We start from the raw sequence: 25,352 nt of genomic DNA on the forward strand, positions 1-25,352 counted from the left end.
ACAGAGAATTATAGAAATCTATGCTTTTCTATGCTTTTTCATGATCATGACAGGTAATGTGATCAACCCACTCAATCTAAGAACTCTTGCTTAGTACAGGGAGTGCTAATACATGTTTGTCTGGGAGATCAGTGAGGAACTTTCAGGAGAATCCTAAATTAATTTCCCCTCTAGGTGAAGGGTTTGTAGCTTGACTAAGGTGAAAGGCCAAGAAGGGAACAAGAAATGAAAGGCTTTTACTGGCATGCCCTAAGCAGCACAAGTGAAGATGAACAGGCAGGACTCTGCAGTTGTGACCTGCAATGCTTCTAGCATGTTCATCTTCCTGCCTGAAAACCATCTGGGAAATATTTGCAGCAAATGCAAGCTCATAACAGTCTTGAGAAAAAGAAAGGCATCTTTCAAAAAGGCATGAAGTTGTAGTGATAGGAGATTTCAATTGCCATAATATTTACGGGAAAAAATACTGCCAAGCATGGTCCTTCCAGGAAATGTCTGGTTTGTCCTACTGAAAACTTTCACGTCCAAAGCATGGGAGAAGGCACAAGAGGATCTGCTGTCCTTGACTTGATACTAGTTGATACTTAATAACGATTTCAGGCAGTATTACTACATACCACCAGGCGATCAGTTTTAATTACCTTTCTAAAATCAAGTATGAACTCTGCTAATAGAGTACTAAGTTCTAAGCAGGTAACAAAAATAAACACATCATGGAAGACTCATCAAAAACAAGATGGCATGCTATTCTCCACCTTAAAATTTTACATGAAAATGCTGAACATGGGGAGAAACAGAATAATGTCTACAAAGAAAATATTTTTGATATTTTACTGGAAAAAAAAAAAAGAAATTGACATCCAATACCATTGGGGATTTGGAGAAAGTTCCCTTATTATGCAACACCAATAATAAACACCCAGTGTGAGAACAGAAGTTGCTAGGTATAGTACAAACTTTATTTTGGTCATTGACCAATAAAATACATAAAACAGTGTTATCCCCTAGTATCAGTAACTGCTAACAACCATTTGTAGGCAAAGCTTACACAAAAGTAGAATTTTGCCACTTTCAGAGAGATACAGTACATTTATCTTTGCTGGATTGAGAAGCTGAAGAGCATTAGCAACTTCTCAATCCAACGAAGATAAATGTATCTCTCTGAAAGTCTTTGGACTTTGTATCTCTCTGAAAAGTCTTTGGACTTCAGCCTTTGGACTGAAGAGAGCCAAAGTTTGGGTGAAGATGGGGAACTACAGTTTGATGTAGTGGTTATGGTGCTGGTCTAGAAACCAGGAGACTGTGAGTTCTAGGCCTCCCTTAGACATGAAAGCTGGCTGGGTGACTTTGGGCCAATCGCTCTCTCTCAGCCCAACCCATCTCACAAGGTTGTTGCTGTGGGGAAAATAGGAGGCAGGAGGACTAGGTATGTTCTCTGCCTTGAGACAGACAGACAGACAGATAGATTAAAATAATAATAATAATAATAAATCTTGATTACTAAGATTACTTTTTACTCAGAAGATGGAACTGCCAATCACAAGACCAGACATGATATTCACTCCAGATATCCATTAGGTATATTTTAGCCTGGCAAAATTTATTAAAAATATTTATAGAATGTCCATGTACAGAAGAAGAGATGATTTTTGTATTCTGAATTTAAGATCCTACGGAAAAGATTAGTTTAAAATAATTTATGATGGTAATTAAAAATGATAGGGCACAATCCTTTTTACATATCCCATATTTGAGATAAGAATGCTAAACAATATCTACCTTATCTCACTTCTTAACCTTCTGTAAAATCACTCACTTTTATGAATCAGATAAATATTAAATATATCAATAATGGGAATCCAATTAGTTGTTTGGATTAAAAATCCTAAACCAAGAGATAAACCATAACTCAAACAAAACAAGTTATATATGGGCTGAATCCAAATATATCAATTTAAGCATTCAGTGCAATTCCATAATTTGTCTTAGTCTGAAACATCTACAGAACAGTTTGAATACATGAAATGCAAACTGTTTTGTATAACTACTTATTACTTATCATTACTTATCAACAGAGCCACATTATCCAAACACAATCATAGAGTGAAGTCTCATATAATTTACCTGGGATTAAGTTCCACTGAAAACAATTAGGACTTTCTTTCCTCAGACATGAGTAAGATTGTGTTATGACAAACTTTGTGCCATTATAGAACAGTTTAACCCTTGATAAACATTTATCTACTCCTAACACATTGCAAACCCCAACCAACTACATTAGACAAGCATTGCAATCAGCAGTTACATATTAAGGGGACTGTTTTTTCTTTGCTCTTTTGTACTTACGCTTTCTGCTTCACATTCATTTTAATAGTTTCCTGAGATAAGAAGATACCAGCATTTTGTCTGAAATTCAGAAGATGTCAAAAGATCTTTGAGCTTGTAGCCTTTCCTGTCTCTTTCTCCCTTCCTTCCTTTGCCTGTTCTTAAGCTGATAAATTCCCTGCTCCAGAGGTCAAGCATAGTTGCCTCCATTGATATCCCTCTACAGTTTCTTGGGAAAAAAACCACAATAGAAGTAAGGAAAAGTTGTACGGGAAGAATTTTCTAACAGCTTTGTTATAATTTATAGGCAAACAATTGCTTTGATTTGACAATCAGGGTTTTTCTTCAGTTAAGGTAAATTAATGTATTATATCTATTAGGTCCAGACATTCCCATGTGATTTGCTGATATTCAAAGAGTCACAACCTCACCACTGTATCAAAGAATATTTGCTTCATGAAGAACCTAACCGTGTACCCATCCAGCTCAAAGTTAGCCTTTGGTATCTATTGTCAGAGATGACTGAAATCCACACTAACCATCTGTAGTGTCACTGTACATAACACAGTCTATCTTTAAGATCATCGCAAATTTCCAGCTGGCATAGTAAATAGCTACGGTGCTACAGGTAATTGCTTTGTTGTCCAATGCATATGATGGGGAACTGTTTGGCTAAAGCTCAAACTGTATTAATCTCTCTCTTTTTCTTGATATCCTCCATATGCAGCTATCACCTTTTCAAATGTGAAGAATGGAGCAACCAATGAGAACAGCCTCTGAATGAAATGGGTGTGAAAGGAGGGTGCTGTTTTGTTACATCTTGATTCTGCATTACAACTGACACATGGACTTGGAGGGGAGTTGTCTGAAGCAAGACTCAAATGAGTCTTGCCTCCACATAATCGTCCAGAAAAATGGATTGAATGGTCATCCATTTACCACTGCAGAAAAAGTGATTAAAAGTATAGTGTTTTCGTTAGCCATGGAAATTGGCCCCATTACTGAAGTTTTCACTGCAAACTTTTTATAGTCAGCAAGGCTTAGATACTAGTAAAAGGAATTGGTGAAAGAGCAAATCAGAAACTCAGAACAGTTGTACTTAATGGTTCAGATTTAAGTATATTTAAAAGAAAAATATATACTGTACAGCAACATGAAATTTAGATTAATCAACTAATGCTCAGAGGGGAAGAGATTTGTTATATGAACTGCAGGCGCCACACTGAAAATACCACAGTGTTGCACCAAATGCCATGCTGGCTCATTTATCATTATACGTTATTCTTTGGAGGGCAAAGCTGGGTCAATTTACACAGGCTCATTACCTCCGCACCTACACATAAACATTCAGAATAGGCCTTCAGGCATCTCCATTCTTTTCCTTACAATGGTATAAACTTAAGAGCCACTGGACATTATATCCACGTTGACATCCAAGTCAACACCCAATTTTTCAGGAAGCAGCATGGAAAGCATAAGCCTAGTTCAGACTCTATTCCACAATCTCCAAAAGGTCTGTCACAGCAAATACCAGCTGGAGCCAGATTTTCCTTAGAAACCATCGCCAATATCCAAAAGACTAATTGGTTGGTTGTACCCTTCTCCCAGACCTGTAGTTCTGTATGCATTCATTCATCAGAGAAACAATTCTACCCAGGACAATTTTACACAAGATAATTCAGTGGCTGAAATTAATTACACCAGTAATTAGATCTTACTACCCAAGCAAATACTGAGGCCTTTCTTCTTTTTTTTTCACTTTGTCTGGCTTTTTCCCATCTAGAGTAATCCCATTTCTAGTTCTGCTTCTTTCAGGCCATAGGGAAATGGGCCAAATCATACCTTCAACTTTCAGAGGGAGGGCGGCAGGATTAGGCATAAATACTGGTAGGAACAACTCCACCCCTCTAACCTTAGCCCCCCCAATCTTAAAGTAACATTGAAATAAAACCTATGCAGAGCTCAGGGGAGCTTGTCAGCTCTGCCCAGCCTTCAGGTTTCATTTGGTAAGGGCTCCTGAGGAGGGCCTTTGAGGAATCAAGAGATTTGGTATATAAGCTGAACCACCTGCTTTTGACAGTTTCCACGGGATGGATAACTAACAAGACCCCCTTTGAGACGAAGGCACAACCTGGAAAAGCAGACAATGATAATTCTAGGTGTCCTGTAATACTTCCTCTGCTGAGTTGCCAAAAAGAAGCATGACAGAGAACAACTTAATGCAACTTGCTCAAAACTACCTAGTGCAGATCAGAAGTCCCCTTAATCACCCTGTAAAATCAGATTCAGTTAAGATCTGAAATGGAAGGATGTACATTCCTATATGTAGCAATTCTAAACCATGCTGGTACACCTGAATATATAGTCCTCCCCCAACATGGTACCCTCCACTCATTGGGACTACAAACTTTTCTTTATAGAAACAAAGAATAATAGATTTGGAAGGGACCTTTGAGGGGTTTTTTTCTTTTAATCGTATGGCATAGCAGTTTGGTGTTCATGCTGCTTTTTTTCTTGCTGGGAAATCCTTGTGAGGTCCAGCAGCCAGATGTGTAGACTATTTAGCCGTGACAAGTCACATTGCCCGGGGTGCACCACGAGGCGGCTAGTCTACATTGCACCGAGTTGGGCTAAGAGCGTGACTGGCCCAAGGTCACCCAGCCGGCTTTCATGCCTAAGGCGGGACTAGAACTCACAGACTCCTGGTTTCTAGCCCAGAACCTTAACCACTAGACCAAACTGGGTCATCTTTGAGGTCACCTAGTCCAACTCCCTGCTCAGTGCAGGGTCCGCTAGAACATCTCTCACAGAAGACTACCCAGTCTCTGAAGACCTCTACTGAGGAACTCATCACATCGTGTGGCAGCCTGCTCCACTGGCTCACAGCTCATACTGTCAGGTCATTCCTCCTGATGGTACTTCCTTGCAGTTTTAAGGCACTGATTCTGGTCTTGCCTCTGGGGCAATAGAGATTAAATCCATCCTTTCGTCTGTGTATCCCTTTGTCTGATATCTGAAGACTGCTATCATATTTCTCCCTAGACTGCTTTTCTGTAGAGGTGGGGTCATGTAAGATGGAGGTTATAAAAATAAAAGTTCAATCATTTTGGAGACTATCCAAAAGCTGGAGTAAGCTAAGAGGGTTTTTCTGGAACTATTAGCTCTATCTGGGGATTCACTTTTTATGCAGAAACATGAGGGCTTGAAAAGTGAAGATGAGCATGATAGGGTGATCTTTACATTATCACTTTCCATGAGCTGAAAAAATAACTTACATAGCAGAACTTTCTTTTTACCTATGTATTTTCTCTTTTCGAAGAAATCCTGATTTTCCAGAAGAACAACGGATGGGTGAAACTAGTATGCCGATCCTTGTTCTCACCCATGATGTGTTGATGTATGAAGAGTGAAATTCCTGAATGGAGCTAATTAATCTTTCTTCTCTCTCAGGTCCCAGCATATTTAAAAAAAACATGCACAAAAACCAGAAGGAGACAGGAAAAGAACCTATAACTAAATAATACATGTGGCTGCCCTTGAAGAGCATTTGGAAGCTTCAACTGATGCAGAATGCAGCGGTGCGGATAGTAAATGGTGTCGGATACTCAACACATGTAACACCATTGTTATGTGAGCTGCATTGGTTGCCGGTGTGCTTCCGGGTGCAATTCAAGGTGCTGGTTGTCACCTTTAAAGCCGTTCATGGCTTGGGGCCAGGTTACCTAAGGGACCATCTCCCAGTTGTTTCTACCTGTCCAGTTCGATCTAGCAGGTTGGGTATGTTACATGTCCCGTCAGCCAGGGAGTGTCAGTTGGCGGGAACTAGAAGACGTGCCTTCTCTTCCGTAGCGCCTGCCCTCTGGAACATCCTCCCTCCAGAAATTAGGATGTCCCCGACCCTGTTGGCCTTTCGTAAGGCCGTGAAGACCTGGATTTGTGCCCGGGCCATCGAGCGTGTGGATGGTCCCACCTCTTGGCTGTATTAACATCCATACATTGCTTACTTGGCAGCCATGTATATTTATTTTGTATTTATTATATGTTTTAATTGTAATTGTTTTAACTGTTTTTATAGTTTTATTGTCGTAAGCCACACAGAGACACTTGCTGAGATGGGCGGCTATAGAAATCAAATAAACAAACAAACAAACAAATCTTTTGGCAAGCAACACATATGCTCTATCACTGAACTATTACCCACTCTGTATGAGCATATGGCCTTGCTCTTAAAACCTCTTAAGAATGATAGAACAGTAACTACAAGGAGCAACATTGTCTTATGACAGCCTTGTGGTTAGGAAATAAGTCTCTCCAGTGACTTTAATTCTCAGTCCTGCTCAATGAGTTTTCTGCAAAATCAAACAAACTCAAATCACCTTTTCTTATTGGCATTTGGTGGCTAGAAAGGAAAAAGTGGTTGGCAATGCTGGATTTTTACCTATTTATTTTCCCCCCTCATTACAAGTAAATACTTTTAGCATCCAGTATTATTATCATTATCATATCATTGATATTATTAAACTTTAATAAAATGAGAGTAATGTTTAATTTTTAAATTTTTAAAAATAGGAAAGCTGTTATTTTAAGTTGTTGTCCTCTGACTGATCCACATTTTTAAATTAACACCTGGAAGAGAACTTGTTAGCTCTTATTTACTCTCGCATGTTGTGAGATAATAAACTTCCTGCTCTAACCCCAATTAGATAATTATTTCCCTCTTTTGCCTTAACAGGCACCCAATACCTGTTAGACACTTAAATCCTCATGCTAATCCAACTTAATATCTAAACTTCCTTTGCTGATGCCTAAACTAAACAACTCTTGGGGGTGGGGATGAAGGGCTATAAAACTTGCCCAACGAAAGCACCCTCTTTGCCTCACTGCAATCCAGACTCACCATGGTGTACTAAGGGGCTGAATCTCTGATGCTGTAAGTATATGGACCATTTTAATAAATATTTACTGATTGTAAGCATCCTGGTGTCTTTCCTAGTGTTCACCTTTTTTGATATCTGACCCACAATTGCACCAGTGGGCAACGATTGTGTAAAAGAGATTCACTGTCAAGATGATGTTATAGACCTAAGCAATTTGGAAATTAACACTGACTTGGTTAGAATGTCAGGTTTATCTACAAGCAGGGTTATTCTGTGTTTGACAATGAAAACTTGATAGGAGCTGGAAGTAGAATCTGAGTTCAGATCACATCCTTCTTGTAAACCTATGAAAGTAAATTAATTCTCCCCTCACCTAGGTTCTACCTACTGAAACCTATTACAATGCTCTATGAATTATAAAGGGTACAGAGTAACTCACTGGTTGCCCATCCATAACAGTAACCTGCTAGCCTGTGGCTAAATAAGGTCTGAGAAGCTACTCTTCCTAGTCCACCAAGCTTCTTCTCCAGGCTCTGCCTTCCTTCCCAGTCCCCACAAGTTTCCCTTATTCTAGCACTAGGAGAAGTTTCATCTGTGTTTCATCTAGCATCTGCTGGCTGGGGAATTCTGGGAGTTGAAGTCCACATGTCTTAAAGTTGCCAAGGTTGAAAAACATTGGTCTGTCTTATATCTCCGGCATCTCTTTCCCTTCCTGGTTCTCAGAGAGGCAAGCTCTCTACCATGCCAGCCTGATAAAAACTCTTTCCTGCATATCCAGAACTCTCTCAGGGAAAAGCAGTCCTTCTGGGCATAAGTGCACTTTTTTCTCCAGGTGCCTAAACTTTCCAGAAGAATTTACAAATTATAATTGCACCCCTAAATATACAAAACCTAGAAGTAAATTCCACTTGAGGACCAAGTTTAAAATGTTATAGAAATGACAAACAAAAATAGTCAAGCTCCACCTAATTCCATTCGCCAAACTGCCTTTCCCCTTGGCCTGTATTACTCCAATTCTTGCCAAAATATTCATATTTCTGCAAAATATATTTTGCAGGAAAAAAAGTGCAAAGTTCATTCTGAAAAGTTTAATCACTTTTGTACATGGATATAATTCAAAGGAACTCCTGAAATTCCAGCATACAGAATACCCTTTTTCTGGCTGCAGAGAGCCTGGCAGCCCCTTCATTTCTTCCTGAGATATAAATTCATACAGAGACTTGCTGTGTTTTATGCCAGACTGCCATTTTGTTTAAAGGCAAACATATATTTTGTGGAGGCATGTAAAACATAACAAGCTAGAAAGTGGATCCCAACAGATATAATGGTAAGTAATATGCCATTCTCCAAATTGCTGAAAATGAACCTTGTTGTCATATGTTGAAAGATTTTATTTTCATTTCCTCATGAATCTACCTTTAAAAAATGACTACTCATACTATTCTTGGGAGATAATAAATAGAACAGGGAGCTTGCTAGGAAAAAGCAGTAACAAATCAAACTATTTTATTTATATAGAGTGCCCTACATTATCCAGCTGTCATCCAGCATCAGGCTGCAGCAGAGATAAAAATGAAAAGCAGGCCAGCCTCTGGACTGTGCAGAAGATGATTCCATTATATTTTCTCCACAAGATTCACCAGCATCCATTCCAACAGACTGCAGCCAAGAGGAGGCAGCAAGCAGGGCTACAACTAGGGACAAATCGTCATTTGAGCTCTTACTTTGTATTATTTCCATTCCAGCTCATCATGATAAGATGACTAACAAATTTGGCTGCAAGGTAACCATCAGAACAGTACTGCCAAAATAAATTACAGCCATCTCCAAGTATGTGAAAATACCCCGACTCTAGGGATCAGGACTGAAAGAGGAGAAAAGGGCATGAATTTCTCTTGTCTTGTCAAACATTCTCTTGTTCTTTAAACAAGAAATAAGACTGTTTGCACTAGAGAACTCCTTGCATCCATGGAGGCTCTCAGGAAAGACTCCCCAGTACTCCCCTGATTTTCCTCTACAAGAGAAAAAATACAAAGAAGCAGAGAAACAATTTGAAAACAGTTACTGGAGTAGAATATGTGATATAGAGAAGAAGCTCCATAATTCCCCTGGAACTATTTTGACAGTTTAATAGGACCATTTATTTTGGTTTCAATATAAAGCCTTTTTGGTGACATCTACCTCGTCTCTGGATAACTTTAAAAAGAACCCCAAAACTTGTTTATCTTAGCTGTTTCCTCACAGTGGTTTTATGTTTAGTTACATCTGATCTTTTTACATGTTCCATTATATTGGCTATTTTTGTTTGGACTGTTGTTTTTTTATTGCTATGGGTGGGCTTCACTTGGAATGAACAGAATACAGATTTTGTAAATAATGAACAAACAAACATTTCCTTTCATTTTAAGCTTGGCCTCATTCTTTGGACTTACTTTCATTGTAAAATATGGTATGACAGCAACATTCCCACATTCCCAAAGTTGGTCACTAGCTTGTTAATCAAAGTTGTAAAGCTGAGCCAAGGCAGGCTTGAGGCATACTACTGGCTTTATTAAAGAATTAAAATAAACAAATTAAAGTATATCTTTGTTCCCTAGATTGAACGAAAGCTCCTATTAGGAAGGCACACATTGCTAATTTACTCCTAGTTCACAGGGCCTCTTCTATGCAATGAGCAATATGCTTTTGCACAATCCTCCTCCTTGTTCCAGGCCTGGGCTTGGCCAACACGGAAAGGTTGATGTGCAGTTGTGTTATCCCCAGGAGGCCCCAATTCCTGTCTTTCATACAGCTGTCTATGCTGATTGGATACTAAATTGCACAGAAACACTTATTACTTCACATTTGATTACTGAATACTTGGCATGGTCCAAAAACACAGAAGTCATGCTGTTCCTAATAGCAGATCATCTTTATCTGATGAGCAAACAGAGCAGTGGAGAGCCACTTTGGTGTAGTAGTTAAGGTAATGGGCTAGAAACTGGGAGATGGAGAGTTCTAGTCCTGCCTTAGGCATGAGGCCAGCTGGGTGACCTTGGAACAGTCCTGCTCTCTCAGCCCTGGGAGGAAGGCAAGGGCAAACCACTCCTGAAAAACTTTGCCAAGAAAACTGCAGGGACTAGGCAGTCGCCAGGAGTCAAGACTCACTTGAAGGCACCAAAAAAAAAAAAAAAAGCAGCATTACACAACAGTCAAATATAGTTAGGATATTTGTCAAGGTACTGTTTTGTCAAAGGCATCTTCAGCCAGTTTACCCTAACTGCTCTCCCCCCACAACACTGTCACAATTGCTTGTTCGCACAGTTCCCACCCATTCCCAATTCACCTCAGACTGTTGCTCTCTGTATATTCAATTTCCCCCCAAGGTATTTTTAAGATGACTTTTGCAAAGATTAAAATTTCCTAATCTATTCCGTTTTAAGTGCTCTACAGTAGTGATATAGCACCTTTATAATCCGTATCAGTGGGAATAGTTTTTAGAACCACAGTTACAGTGCAACTGTAGTAGCTCATGGCAAGTGCTCATACTAAACACACAATAAAGCACCTGTGATTTTTCCTACTCCATCTACTTCTCTGACCATTAGAACAGCAAGCAGTGTTTTGTGTCACCAGAGTATCTCATAAACATATTGTACTACATTCATTATTAGCACCCACTTTGACTCCCTTCTGGAAACAGCTCTTCCAGCGGGTGTTTGGGCCATGATACTATCTTAGTTGAGTTTATAGATTGGTTTTGATAATACAATTTCTACTCTGTGCTAATTTAATTGGCCTGTGGATGTTTCAGTTGTGTATTTTATCTTTGTGAACTGCCAAGAATCCCTTGGGATTGTGACAGTTTACAAATATATAAATGAAATTGTGTGTCCACTAAGCAACCCATACATTTAGAAACGAATGGCACAGTGGTGGCCCCCAATGTAGATGCTGTCTTTTCTACCATAGTGTGTACTTCATTGTATTGTTTAGTCAAAAGAAAAAACTGCTTATATGAAAGATTCAAACACCCTAGCACCTTTCTAAATGTACACTATTTCTGAATTTTTCTTGTATGAAAGTGAGAAACTCTGAGGGCATTTAAGAGCTTTCCTCAATGCTGTAGCTCTAGTTCTTAGACTCTGTAAGGCCCTAGGCTGGGGCTGGCTGCTGCATAGGACTGCACTCTAAATTACTAAAGTGAGCCATTTCTTAATACATTTCAGTTTGGAAATTATGGACTGATGAATGGTCTCATATTCAGCAAAACAATGAGCAAAGAAAGAACACCACTTGCTCTGGACGAAATTAGAGAAAATCATAATGAGAGGAAAGCATTTTTTAATTTTTTTATTTAGTCCTACATAGACATTGGTGCTGGAGCTTGAGCACCTCAATGATGCCATGAGCTAAACCGTGAAGGGCCACCCAAGACAGGAAGGTCATGACAGAGAGGTCAGACTAAATGCGATCCCTGGGGAAGGTAATGGCAACCCACCCCAGTATTCTTGCCGTGAAAACTCAATGGATCAGTACAACCAGAGATATGTCGGTATACCATCGGAAGATGAGACCCCCAGGTCGGAAGATGGTCAAAATGCTACTGGGGAGGAACAGAGGATGAGTTCAACTAGCCCCAGACGTGATGACGCAGCTAGCTCAAAGCCGAAAGGACGGCTAGCGGCCGACGGTGCTGGTGGTGAACGGCGAATCCGATGTTCTAAGGATAAACATGCCATTGGAACCTGGAATGTAAGATCTATGAGCCAGGGCAAATTGGATGTGGTTATTGGTGAGATGTCAAGATTAAAGATAGACATTTTGGGCGTCAGTGAACTGAAATGGACTGGAATGGGCCACTTCACATCAAATGACCACCAGATCTACTACTGTGGACAAGAGGACCACAGAAGAAATGGAGTAGCCTTCATAATTAATAGTAAAGTGGCTAAAGCAGTGCTCGGATGCAATCCAAAAAACGATAGAATGATCTCAATTTGAATTCAGGGCAAGCCATCTAACATCACAGTGATCCAAATATACGCCCGAACCACAGATGCTGAAGAAGCTGAAGTAGAGCAGTTCTATGAGGATCTGCAGCACCTACTGGACAACATGCCTAAAAGAGATGTTCTTTCCATCACAGGAGACTGGAATGCTAAGGTGGGCAGTCAAATGACCCCTGGAATTACAGGTAAGCATGGCGTGGGAGAACAAAACGAAGCAGGAAATAGGCTGATAGAATTTTGCCAAGACAACTCACTCCGCATCACAAACACTCTCTTCCAACAACCTAAGAGGCGGCTTTATGGATGGACTTCACCAGATGGACAACACCGAAATCAGACTGACTACATCCTTTGCAGCCAAAGGTGGCAGACATCTATACAGTCGGTAAAAACAAGACCTGGAGCTGACTGTAGTTCCGATCACGAACTTCTTCTTGCACAATTTAGGATCAGACTAAAGAGATTAGGGAAGACCCACAGATCAGCTAGATATGAGCTCACTAATATTCCTAAGGAATATGCAGTGGAGGTGAAGAATAGATTTAAGGGACTGGACTTAGTAGATAGGACCCCGGAAGAACTCTGGACAGAAGTTTGCAACATTGTTCAGGAGGTGGCAACAAAATACATCCAAAAGAAAGAGAAAACCAAGAAGGCAAAATGGCTGTCTGCTGAGACACTAGAAGTAGCCCAAGAAAGAAGGAAAGCAAAAGGCAACAGTGATAGGGGGAGATATGCCCAATTAAATGCAAAATTCCAGAGGTTAGCCAGAAGAGATAAGGAATTATTTTTAAACAAGCAATGTGCGGAAGTGGAAGAAGACAATAGAATAGGAAGGACAAGAGACCTCTTCCAGAAAATTAGAAACAGCGGAGGTAAATTCCAGGCCAAAATGGGTATGATCAAAAACAAAGATGGCAAGGACCTAACAGAAGAAGAAGAGATCAAGAAAAGGTGGCAAGAACATACAGAAGACCTGTATAGGAAGGATAACAATATCGGGGATAGCTTTGACGGTGTGGTCAGCGAGCTAGAGCCAGACATCCTGAAGAGTGAGGTTGAATGGGCCTTAAGAAACATTGCTAATTACAAGGCAGCAGGAGACGACGGCATCCCAGCTGAACTGTTCAAAAGCTTGCAAGATGATGCTGTCAAGGTAATGCTTGCTATATGCCAGCAAATTTGGAAAACACAAGAATGGCCATCAGATTGGAAAAAATCAACTTATATCCCCATACCAAAAAAGGGAAACACTAAAGAATGTTCAAACTATCGAACAGTGGCACTCATTTCATATGCCGGTAAGGTAATGCTCAAGATCGTGCAAGGTAGACTTCAGCAATTCATGGAGCGAGAATTGCCAGATGTACAAGCTGGCTTTAGAAAAGGCAGAGGAACTCGGGACCAAATTGCCAATATCCGCTGGATAATGGAAAAAGCCAGGGAGTTTCAGAAAAACATCTATTTCTGATTTATTGACTATTCTAAAGCCTTTGACTATGTGGACCAGAACAAATTGTGGCAAGTTCTTAGTGGTATGGGGATACCAAGTCATCTTGTCTGCCTCCTGAAAAATCTGTATAACGACCAAGTAACAACAGTAAGAACAGACCACGGAACAACAGACTGGTTTAAGATTGGGAAAGGAGTATGGCAGGGCTGTATCCTCTCACCCTACCTATTCAACTTGTACGCAGAACACATCATGCGACATGCTGGGCTTGAGGAATCCAAGGCTGGAGTTAAAATCGCTGGAAGAAACATTAACAATCTCAGATATGCAGATGATACCACTTTGATGGCTGAAAGCGAAGAGGAACTGAGGAGCCTTATGATGAAGGTGAAAGAAGAAAGTGCAAAAGCTGGCTTGCAGCTTAACCTCAAAAAAACCAAGATTATGGCAACCAGCTTGATTGATAACTGGCAAATAGAGGGAGAAAATGTAGAAGCAGTGAAAGACTTCGTATTTCTAGGTGCGAAGATCACTGCAGATGCTGACTGCAGTCAGGAAATCAGAAGACGCTTAACCCTTGGGAGAAGAGCAATGACAAATCTCGATAAAATAGTTAAGAGCAGAGACATCACACTGACAACAAAGGTCCACATAGTTAAAGCAATGGTGTTCCCCGTAGTAACATATGGCTGCGAGAGCTGGACCATAAGGAAGGCTGAGAGAAGGAAGATCGATGCTTTGGAACTGTGGTGTTGGAGGAAAATTCTGAGAGTGCCTTGGACTGCAAGAAGATCAAACCAGTCCATCCTCCAGGAAATAAAGCCAGACTGCTCACTTGAGGGAATGATATTAAAGGCAAAACGGAAAGACTTTGGCCACATAATGAGAAGACAGGACACCCTGGAGAAGATGCTGATGCTAGGGAGAGTGGAAGGCAAAAGGAAGAGTGGCCGACCAAGGGCGAGGTGGATGGATGATATTCTAGAGGTGACGGACTCGTCCCTGGGGGAGCTGGGGGTGTTGACGACCGACAGGAAGCTCTGGCGTGGGCTGGTCCATGAAGTCATGAAGAGTCGGAAGCGACTAAACAAATAAACAACAAAACATAGACATTAAAAAACAACAACACTACAGAATCATTAAAAGGACCTCAGAAGTCATCTAGTCTACCATCCTGCTCAGTGTGGGATCTGCTAAACCATTTCAGACAGAAAGCTATCTAGCCTCTATCTGAAGACCTCCAGTCAAAGGGAACACAGGTTTCATGATGCAACCTATTCCACTAGTTGAACAATTTTCACCATCAGGAAATTTCTTCTAATATTTTTCTTGTTAATTGTTGTATTCCTATCCACATGCCCATAAACATACTGTTTAATAATCTGTTCAAAGACCTTGTCCAGTGTATAATTCCCCTGTCCTCCTCCCTCCTTGTTGAAGGTAAGGACAATATTTTCTCCTCCAGTCTTCTGGGATCTTGCCATTCCTCCAGTTCTCAAAGACTAGTTGGTGGTTCTACTATTGCCTCTGCTAATTTCCCTAGGATAAGATTAATCTGGCCCTGAACACTGCAGCCCACAATACTTGTATTACAGTGAAGGGCCAGGATGCCCGAGTGCCATGCAGACCCAAAGGCAGGGCCATGAGAAGCATTTCAGGAAAGGGTGGCAGCCTGGCAGCTCACCTTAGTTCAACCCAGTGGGTCTCCCAGAAACCATGCAGCCTTGTTTTGCAGGCAGTACAGGTGGCACGCCAAGGTTTCTCATGCTGAACAGCACTCCCATCCAGAAACTATTGACTAATTTTTCACTCAGAACCATGTGACTGGCTGGAGTGGTGCGGAGATGCAGCAGAGAGGCTTATTGGGTGCTAATGTGAAGGAATGATAGTGACCAAACAGCTATGTGTCACACATGAACTGCACAGAAACAATCCTTTAGAAAACTCCATAATTCTGTTTTCTCCTATACTCACTTCCAGCCAAACTGATTTGGTAGATTTTCAATACAATAAAATAATCAACGCTGCTTGTCTGACAATGGTACTTTCAAAATAGTATTGCCTGCCTCATGTCCATGGCAGCTTCCAAATGTAGATTTTACTGTGCAGCTGTCCTGTCTCATCACAGGGTGATAAAATATCCAAATATCACCTTCCATTTGTAATCTTCCATGTTTTCTTATCACTTCCTCCATCCTTTTTTTTTAACAAAAGGAACAAGAATAACTATACTGTACAATGTCCTCGCTGGAAGTACACTAAACCATTTGTATGACACCATCTGTAATGGTTGCCTATCCCAAACACTCAGACTCACAAGAGGTTGCTAAATGAAATCTGATTTATTAAGGAAACTAAGGCAAATACAGAGAAAGCTGAGAATGACAGAAAGCGCGCCAAATACAAACTAAAAACCCTCGGCTGCAAACGTAATCCCTCCCCCCACCAGCCAGAGCCATCACCCCCCTCCCAGGGGCTAGTAACCGTCTTCCACCCAGCCTGGGAAAGCAACCTTGAATACATGAGATAACCCAAATACATTCCAAGCCAGCAGCCAACAGATAAGAACTCCCTGAACAGGAATCGTCCTCCCTCCAGAGATCAAACACGTATCAGGCTAATGACATGCGAAACGTTACGATGTACCAAGCACATTGAAACGGTGAACATGACACCATCCTAGTTTCTATTTGTTCCTCTTATATTTTTATATGAAAAGCACAGTTCTCTCCCTAGCAAGTGATTACATTAACTGTAATACAACTAGCAGAGTACAAGTAATGAAATATGGTATTTCAGGTGGAACCAGCCAGTTCTTAAGCTTTGATCCATATCTTTATGGCTACATTAACCACTGCCATCCATGCTAAAATGCCAGACATCTGTGCTATATAATTTCCTGCATTTTGCCATGGCTTTTCTTCTTCCTCAGCTATTATCTTAACTCTTGTAAAACTCTCACAATAGCAAACAGAATGATGCAAGGACATTTATGCAAAATCACACATGCACACTCTAGAAGCCTGCAAGTTTGCATAACACTCCATTTGATTAAATTCAAATCAGTACTGTGGCATATGGATAACCACTATTCTTTCATTCCATCACTGAAATTAATTCAGTCCAACCAAATAGCTGACCGATAACACAATCTGGGATGCACCACAGAACAAAAATAATTCTGAACCCCTAACGCTGGCAAACTTGGTACTAAGAAGCTTAAAGGTCTGCTTTGGTATGGAAAAAAAGACACCCCTCCATCTTCATAAAGGTCCAGGTTTTCACTCAGTTATTATTTATGCCTAGTTGTTCCCTTCCAAATTTATGAGGCATCTGGTCTTCTCCATTCAGCGTAAGGCCCACTTCAAAACCTTGCAGCTGTTTCTAATTCAGGTCTAATGTAGTTGAAACCAAAATCCAGGACAAAATGTCCTATGTGCTAAAAATATTTTTTTCCAAAGAAAAAAGAAATCCAAGCTGAGAGTGGCAGGCATAACTGTTGTGGTCATGATTGATCTCACAAAGAAGACTGCCACTTCATTTGGTACACAATTATTACTGGAGGAACATCAGATTTATGGCTTTGTTTCAGCTTCATGAGACAGCAAGGACTAAAAGTTGGGTCCATTTCAGGCCAAGCTTCCAGCCATCCGTTCACACATTAAACCAATATTCAAACTGTAAAAAGAGGTAGGATTAATGCAAAAGCAAATATTAGCTTGCATAGCATCATGAATTCTGATGCCAAACCCAGACAGAAATAGGAGTTATCAAGGGGAAAGAAAGGACAAAAGAGGAGCAAGCATGCACATGGATGCAGAAGAGCTGTCAAACATCTGACAATCACCCCTACAGGCTACCAATAATATCATTAATCAGTAAAAGCGGAGAGGGAAATGATAGAGCATAAAGAAAACCTCCACTATCACTGGAAATTGAAACTAACTGTTTAAGAAATATTTTCTTACCCTTCTCAGAGCTGTAGAGTCTCAGGTCTTCTAATGTACCTTCCAGCTATAATTCAATTCATTCCCTCAAAAGACATTGCTGTCTTTACACATAGCACTAGGTCATGACTTGTTAATCACAATGGCTAAACCATAAATGACTGGGCTACCCAATCAGCAGCGTTCAACAGCAGAGGCAAAGTGAGACCTCCATGGAAGACTAAGTTCCAAAATAGTATAGCCATGACTGGTTCCACAGCCCACCCTACAGCTTTAAAGCAGAACTACCTGGCTTTCAATCCTCACCTATGTGTACCACCACATATATTTCTCCAAACTAAGTTGATGTGTTTGCTGAGGTATATATGTTCCTAAGAAAGATACAAGAATAATGACTGCTGACTGGATCACGACAACAGTAGCAGACCAAGCAGAACTCAGGACTACATATACATTCCTTTTTTTAGTGTTTTGTCTCACCAGGTTGCACTGTGCTTGCCTAGTTCACACAGCAATGTCATTAGTGCATATGATGTGATGAGGGGTTGGTTCCTCAACCTGATGCTGGTTTGGGTCTCAGAGACACTGACTGGTTGAAGGTCAGGCTTTGTGCCTAAGGGAGGACTTGAATCTGGATCTCCCTGCTTTTAATCCAGTGCCTTAACCAGTAACACGCACTGGCTCTCAGGACTACCATATACGAAATGCAAAAATCTATTAAATGGCAGGAAAGGACCACTAAATGGCAGGAAATGCAGGTTTATATATCTTTTGGCTGCGACAGAGATACTACAATTTTTTTTGCAGCCCATATATGGTGGCTCTAACACAGCTTTAAATTTGGAGTAATCAGGCAATAATGAAGCAAACTGATAAAAAAAAGAAAGATGCGTGGAAGAGGTGGGGCAATGTGATACACCTACACACTGCCTTATGGAACCTCAGCAGCTTTGGACTATGGCATAGACAGAGAAGACAGAATGCTTGAAGGACGGTGAATTAGCTGGAGGCCCTTTAGGGGTGCAGGGTTACCATTTAAGCATGGACGCAATAGGAAGGAATGGGACAGCTGCTTCATCTCAATTTAAGCTATGTGCACATTCATGCATAAAAGTCTATTAAAAGCTGTTGAATTTGCCATTCTCTTTCACAAATGATATAAAGTGCATGCATAGGGTGCATGTTGAAGGAGAGCCCACAATAGCCAGACTCTAATGCATTCTCTTCTATACCACCAGAACCATGTTGGCAGTTATTCAATTTGCAGACTTTGATGGGTGCCAACTGGCTGCAAATCAAGCTCCAAGGATCAATCCAGCTTCCCCAACTTATAAAAGGCAGAATCTTATGATAGGACTTTAGCCTGACCTCATTTTGTTGAAGGGGATTTTGCCAAATTACAAGCTTATTCCTCTTGGGACTAGACCACTTACCTTGGATGAAGCAACCCTCCTTTTTAGTTGTTGCTTTTGGAACTAGACTTGTGCCTGCCCTGGACTATGTTTATTTAGCACCAATTATCCCTGGATTGAGAAGCACCTTGCCCTGGACACCTAAGCTGACTGCTTGCATCCTGGCCCCTAGTGGGCTCTGACATTCACCTTCGGTATCAACCACCTTCAGTATCAACCTAAGGGAATGATACAACAAACAGAAGCTGGGTGACCATAAGTAGTGGCTAAGTATACTGCAATTTGTGGTTTTCTCCACCAGCAGAAATGGCAATTCTCAGAACAACTGGTGCAAAGATTTTCCAAGAAAGACTGTGAACTACCGCCCTGTGCATTATGCAAGTTGTACACCCGGTTCTTGCCCAGATTTCACATCATCTAAATAACCCAAGTCAAAAATACTGGGAGAGCATGGAATAGAAGATATATAGGGTGGAGTAGGGCTAATTCAGACAGCAGTACAAAAGTAGATGTAAATATCCTTGACTTGGCTACCAGACTCCTCCTGATTTTTGACTACCATAGACTAACATGGCTCTCCTCCTACAATGTTAATAATTAAAGTTCTGTTACTTTTACTAATGCAAACCTCTCCTGAATGACCTACCTAAACTGAAATTCAAACTGGAAATTCTATTACAGATATAAGCAGTGGCCCATTATGGAATATGAACTCATGGGGGAGACATCTACTATCTACAAGTCACACTATTAGAATGGGAGTTGTCATTTATGAGGATTTAAAAGTAGTTCCCTTCCTACTACTGTATTGTATCTTTTTTTTTTAAACAAAATGCTTAACATGTTTTGCTGAGATTTTATGTTGTACAAGTTACTTTGAAGACCATCTGATCAAGAAATAAGGTACCAGTGAAATGAAAAGTATGGCTTAATAGTGAATCATGGTGTCTCTAAGGAGTGTCACATAGCAGGGCTGGGAAAGAGGCTTGCTAGATTTCTAAAAAAACAAAAAACAACTCTTGATGGTGATGGAAATCTGAAATATAAATAAATAAATAAATAATTTTCCGGCCAGATAAAAGGAATCTATTAGATAACTTTAAATGTTTGTTTTTGGCCTACCTGCTCATTCTAACCAGTCCTCTTCACTAACACCTCTGCATGTTACCTCCCTTCACTGAGAAAAGTTTATAACCATCTCTTCAGAAAATTACCTCTAGCTTCATGAAAGGCTTGCAGCCCCATTCTTCTTCCTAGAGTTTGAATTCAGCGTTGAGCACGGTGCATCAGTGGCACCCATAACTTCACCAGCTGTTTATAGGCATGGGATAAATTTTGAACAGCATCCAAATAGGCACACTAAGGCTCTTCTACATCTCCCATGTACAGCGAAATTACTCTCAATATCCCATAAACATTTTGCCTATAAATCTTAGTTAACTCGATAGTGCAGATAGCAATAATTCTGCATTAATATAATATTTCCTGAAAACTCTCATTTTTAAGCAAATGGTTCTCACATTGCATTACATGTAAAATGTACAGTGCTTACTAAAGAAAACAGTGTTGGCTTTTCCTTCCAAATAAATGTGCTTACATTGTGGTACAATTAAATAAACTTTATCCTTATTTGTATACTTTCCACTGTTTATTTTGAGTGCATTATTTACATATACAGCTATAAATCTGAGACTGTTTTGAAACACCATGTTCACTACTCAGTTTAGGCAGTAAGGCTTAGCACCAACTTTTGGGACTCAAGACGTTATTCTTGAATTGAAAGCATGATTGGGGAGCAGGGGATTCCAGTTTCTAGATCTGGACAGGCTGAAAGTGTTCTCAGGAATAATAAATATTTGGAGTTTTGAATCAGAATTCATAAACTATTAATACATTTATTAGAAGAGAAAATAACTGCAGCGTACTTCAAGACAGACATGAACACAATAGTACCTTCTCATTTATGATCCCAGCAGCTAATGGCAGGACAAACATACTGCCTCTGATGCTGGAGATTACATAGAGTCATCATACCTAGAAGCCATTAAAAACGGTGATCTCTGTTCACTAATCTAACAAGAGACATTTGTTTTTACAGATTGTCTCAGTACAGCCAAAACCAGTTATATTTTTGTTGAACATTGGTGGAATCTCTGCAGCATGGCTGAGAAAAAAAAAAGAGTAAGAAGGAGGTGGCAGTAATTAGCTACACGTAACAAGGCAGAAAAATATCGCTCTTACCAGATTCTGTGCCAAATAACTAAGGTGCGGTTGGTATGAACGTGCCAAGAAGCAGGGAAACCTAATTGTTGAATCGGGTGTATTTAATCTGATGAACAAACAGCTAGGCTGGTCCATGCAATTCTTAAAAGCTGGGAAACTTGAGAGACCAAGTCGAAAGTTAAGGATTACTGCTATGCTGCTGAAATGATTCTAGTCCACCTGAACTCCATCAAGCTGCATACTGAAATCCTTAAGGCTGTTTTTTCCTTCACTGCCTTAGTGAATGTAAATTCAGTTTAGCTGTTCCTTACTACTGGCATAGATTTCAGGAAGGGTATTACTAAAGCTCAACTGCAATGCAAACTTCAAGTGATTTAACTGTCATGGTTCTCTTCTGGAGGTATTGTAGTTCTGCAAGAGGCACATGGCACAACTCTCATAATCTGCAATCCCAGAGGAGATCACTTGCAAGATCCCAAGAGAACTAAACTGTTTAGGGCATTCCCTATAATAAGAAATTCAAGCAAATGAAAAAGAGGCAATGAGAGGAAACCTGGCAGATTAGCCCTCCTTACATGATCAAGGAAGGCCTGAATGTGCACAATAGTCCTGAAAACTGGGGGAAGGGGGATGAGAATAAAATATATATTTTTTGGCCAGCTAGAACTCTGAATACAAATTTCCTTTTAAGTGAGATTACACTGCAAAATTTTGCTGCAGGTCCCTATTGTCCCCTCCAAGTATCTAAGGCAGTGTTTCTCAACTTCAGCAACTAAGATGTCTGAACTTCAACGCCCAGAATTTCCCAGCCAGCATGCTGGGTGGGGAATTCTGGGAGCTGAAGCCCACACAACTTGAAGTTGCTGAGGTTGAGAAACACGGATCTAAGGAATGTAATAATATAAAGACAAGAACAGACAAGAACAATATAGAATTACCTCACCAAACTGCTTAATGAGGACTGAAAATGTCAAATTTGGGGTGCAGATTTCATTTGTTTTAAAGTGATTAATAGCAATTCTCAAATGAATAATCTTCACTTGTAACTTTTCTAAAGGTATACACAATGCTACATCCAAGAATCTCTTCAATGTTGTAGTTCTTGAAGGAATAGATGAAAACAGCACAATAACAAAAGTTGAACTAATTTACACTGAAACTGCAGACAAATCTTAAATGGGTATTTACTGGTAATACGCCACCAAAAGAATAGCTCCAACAACCAGCAAAAAATCGCTAAGAAATCTATGGCATTGAAGTTCCTAATAATGCAAAGGTTCTCAAAATTTTCAGTTCACAGCACCTTCAGTATCTCAGTATTGTTTTTCTTTTAGGCCAAAATAAATTCCTAACAGCTCCATTTAAGAAGTTAGGTCTGAATTTAAAATAACCCACAGTGCTCCTGTGAGTTGTCTGTGGCGCCTGGCGCACAGTTTGGGAACCATAGTTATAATTGAATCCTTCCTGTCTCACTTGAAGTAATAGGGCTTCCGTTCAAATAGATTCTACATAAAGCAATCCTTTTAAAGAGGCTTTCAAGTAGATATCAACATGGGAGAAAGCCAACACTGGCTAATCTTCCAGCAATTCCCCTCCAGGAATATATACCCAATACCCACGTTCTTAGAAGACTGTGGTCACTCTTGCATTTGCCATTATCTCTGGCTGCACTTTATGAAGACCACAAGTGGTGATCAAACAGAAGACCCCCAAGCCTAGTCTTGTTTCCATTGTCAACAGAGAAAGAACCGAACCCCTGCTCTCCCTAGATAAGCACGCTGAAACTGCAGACTTGCTAAATCCAGAGTGTCCTGGCATTTTCTGCATGAGCTGAAGTGGCCTGGCTCCTTGCCCCAACAATCTTTATTTAAAAGCAGTTCCACCATTATCCTAACATGATCTTGCCAAAGCAATATAGACCACACATTCCATGCTGAGAAAGAATCCAGTTCGGCCAACTTCTATAGCTACCTCCTAAAACAACACGCTGACCTCCAGCATATGCCAGTCTTCTCCAACTTGACAGTACCTAAAATGTCTTGGTGCTGAGAACTCCAGAACTCCCAATTAGTGCAGATCAGCACTGGCTGGGAATTCTGAGTTGCAGTTCCAACAAACCTAGATGGCATCTTGTTTAGAAAGCCTACTCTATACAGTATTTTCTTTTGTTTCTGTGTTAGATTGAAAGTGCAGTCAGTATCACAAACAACTGGAAAACATTCCCAGGAAATGAAAAGCAAGTGGTAATAAGCTTCCACAGAAAAAGTTCATGTAACGACAAAGGAAGGTGGCTATCCAGTTGGAAACCACATTACTTAATTCTAGGCTGATACAAGACAAAGGAATGTTTGCTACTTCCTATGCCATCTGTTTTCAGAATCAGCATTGGAAAGCAATCAGCTTAGCCCAGTGTTGGAAAGAACTGCCCTGAAAAATAATGGCAAGTATGTGTTAAATAGAAGCATATTTATTTATTTAATATATTCTTGCCCTTGGAGGCATTTTCCAGTTTTAAAAAATTCTTTATTTCTTGCAAACCTTCCTTAAAAGGACAATAAAAATACCAGCCAGCATAATATTGTTTAAAGATAGCTAAGCTATATAGCTAAGATACCTTTTAATGCTAACAGGACTACTACTTGTAAAAATTTAGGGCAACAAGGATCCCTTGACCCCACTGCTTAATTGATTTCATATGCAAGATTCACAGAATATTCAAAACCGGCCAATTGAACAGAATCTGCCTTTTCAAAATGTGCGAACAAAAAGTGCCTACCAGGGACCCCCACCTACCGGGAAATCTGGGAGAAGCAAGTGGGCATTTTCTGTGGGGGCTCATCTCCTGTGAAACAGCTCATCTCAGAGATAAGATGAACCCCTTGTAATGATTGCCTATCCTAACAGACTCAGACTCAGAAGCAGGAGCTTAAGAATATCTGGTTTATTAAAGAATAGTACGCAAATACAGAGAAAGCTGAGAATGAGCAAAAGAGCGCCAAATACAAACTAAAAACCCTCGGTACAAACGTAATCCCTCCCCTCGCCCAACCGTTTCAAATTCCCCAAGCCTAGGTGCTGGTAACGAGTTCTGCTGATGTCCTGGGAAGAAAACCTTGAACACAGTAGATAACCCAAACACATTCCATTCCCCTGAACACAGATAACAAACCCAGCAGGAGTTCACAGCCCCCTCCTAGACAGAACATGCATCAGCAACTTAGTTTGACATGCGAAACGTTATGATGTACAACGCACATTGAAACGGTGAACATGACACCCCTTCCATGGCAAGTTTCCAAAAGTTTGTGAAGTTCTATGTTTTTTAGAGTCTTCTGGGACTGACTGAAGATGGATCACTAGTTATTCCCTGGTTAAGATGTATTGTTTCAATGTATTAAATTGTTACTGTGTTATTTTGGTTGTTAATACTGACTGTGCTATTACTTTTGTTAAGAGTCAACCAGACTGAAGTGGCATGAAAGTTGCTTTGTTGTTTATTCGTTTAGTTGCTTCCGACTCTTCATGACTTCATGGACCAGCCCACGCCAGAGCTTCCTGTTGGTCGTCAACACCCCCAGCTCCCCCAGGGACGAGTCCATCACCTCTAGAATATCATCCATCCACCTTGCCCTTGGTCGGCCCCTCTTCCTTTTGCCTTCCACTCTCCCTAGCATCAGCACCTTCTCCAGGCTGTCCTGTCTTCTCATTATGTGGCCAAAGTATTTCAGTTTTGCCTTTAATACCATTCCCTCAAGTGAGCAGTCTGGCTTTATTTCCTGGAGGATGGACTGGTTTGATCTTCTTGCAGTCCAAGGCACTCTCAGAACACCACAGTTCCAAAGCATCTATCTTCCTTCTTTCAGCCTTCTTTATGGTCCAGCTCTCGCAGCCATATGTTACTACGGGGAACACCATTGCTTTAACTATGCGGACCTTTGTTGTCAGTGTGATGTCTCTGCTCTTAACTATTTTATCGAGATTTGTCATTGCTCTTCTCCCAAGGATTAAGCGTCTTCTGATTTCCTGACTGCAGTCAGCATCTGCAGTAATCTTTGCACCTAGAAAGACAAAGTCTTTCACTGCTTCTACATTTTCTCCCTCTATTTGCCAGTTATCAATCAAGC

The 25,352-nt window shown here is 40.5% G+C and overlaps 1 protein-coding gene across 2 annotated transcripts in view; it reads right to left on the reverse strand.

The window, feature by feature from the left end:
• Nucleotides 1-25,352, reverse strand: part of SLC29A1 (solute carrier family 29 member 1 (Augustine blood group)) — an 84,102-nt gene that overhangs the window by 28,126 nt on the left and 30,624 nt on the right. The window contains exon 1 of one of the 2 annotated variants that reach the window (XM_063305054.1): nucleotides 2,125-2,192. The exons of the other annotated variant lie outside the window; for it this stretch is intronic. The gene's annotated coding sequence lies outside the window, so the exon portion shown is untranslated. Of the gene's footprint in view, nucleotides 1-2,124; nucleotides 2,193-25,352 lie in introns of those variants that run through there. 2 annotated transcript variants of the gene reach the window in all.

The sequence above is a fragment of the Candoia aspera genome, chromosome 1 (genome assembly GCF_035149785.1).
Source record: "Candoia aspera isolate rCanAsp1 chromosome 1, rCanAsp1.hap2, whole genome shotgun sequence".
In the NCBI taxonomy this organism is placed as follows: domain Eukaryota; kingdom Metazoa; phylum Chordata; class Lepidosauria; order Squamata; family Boidae; genus Candoia; species Candoia aspera.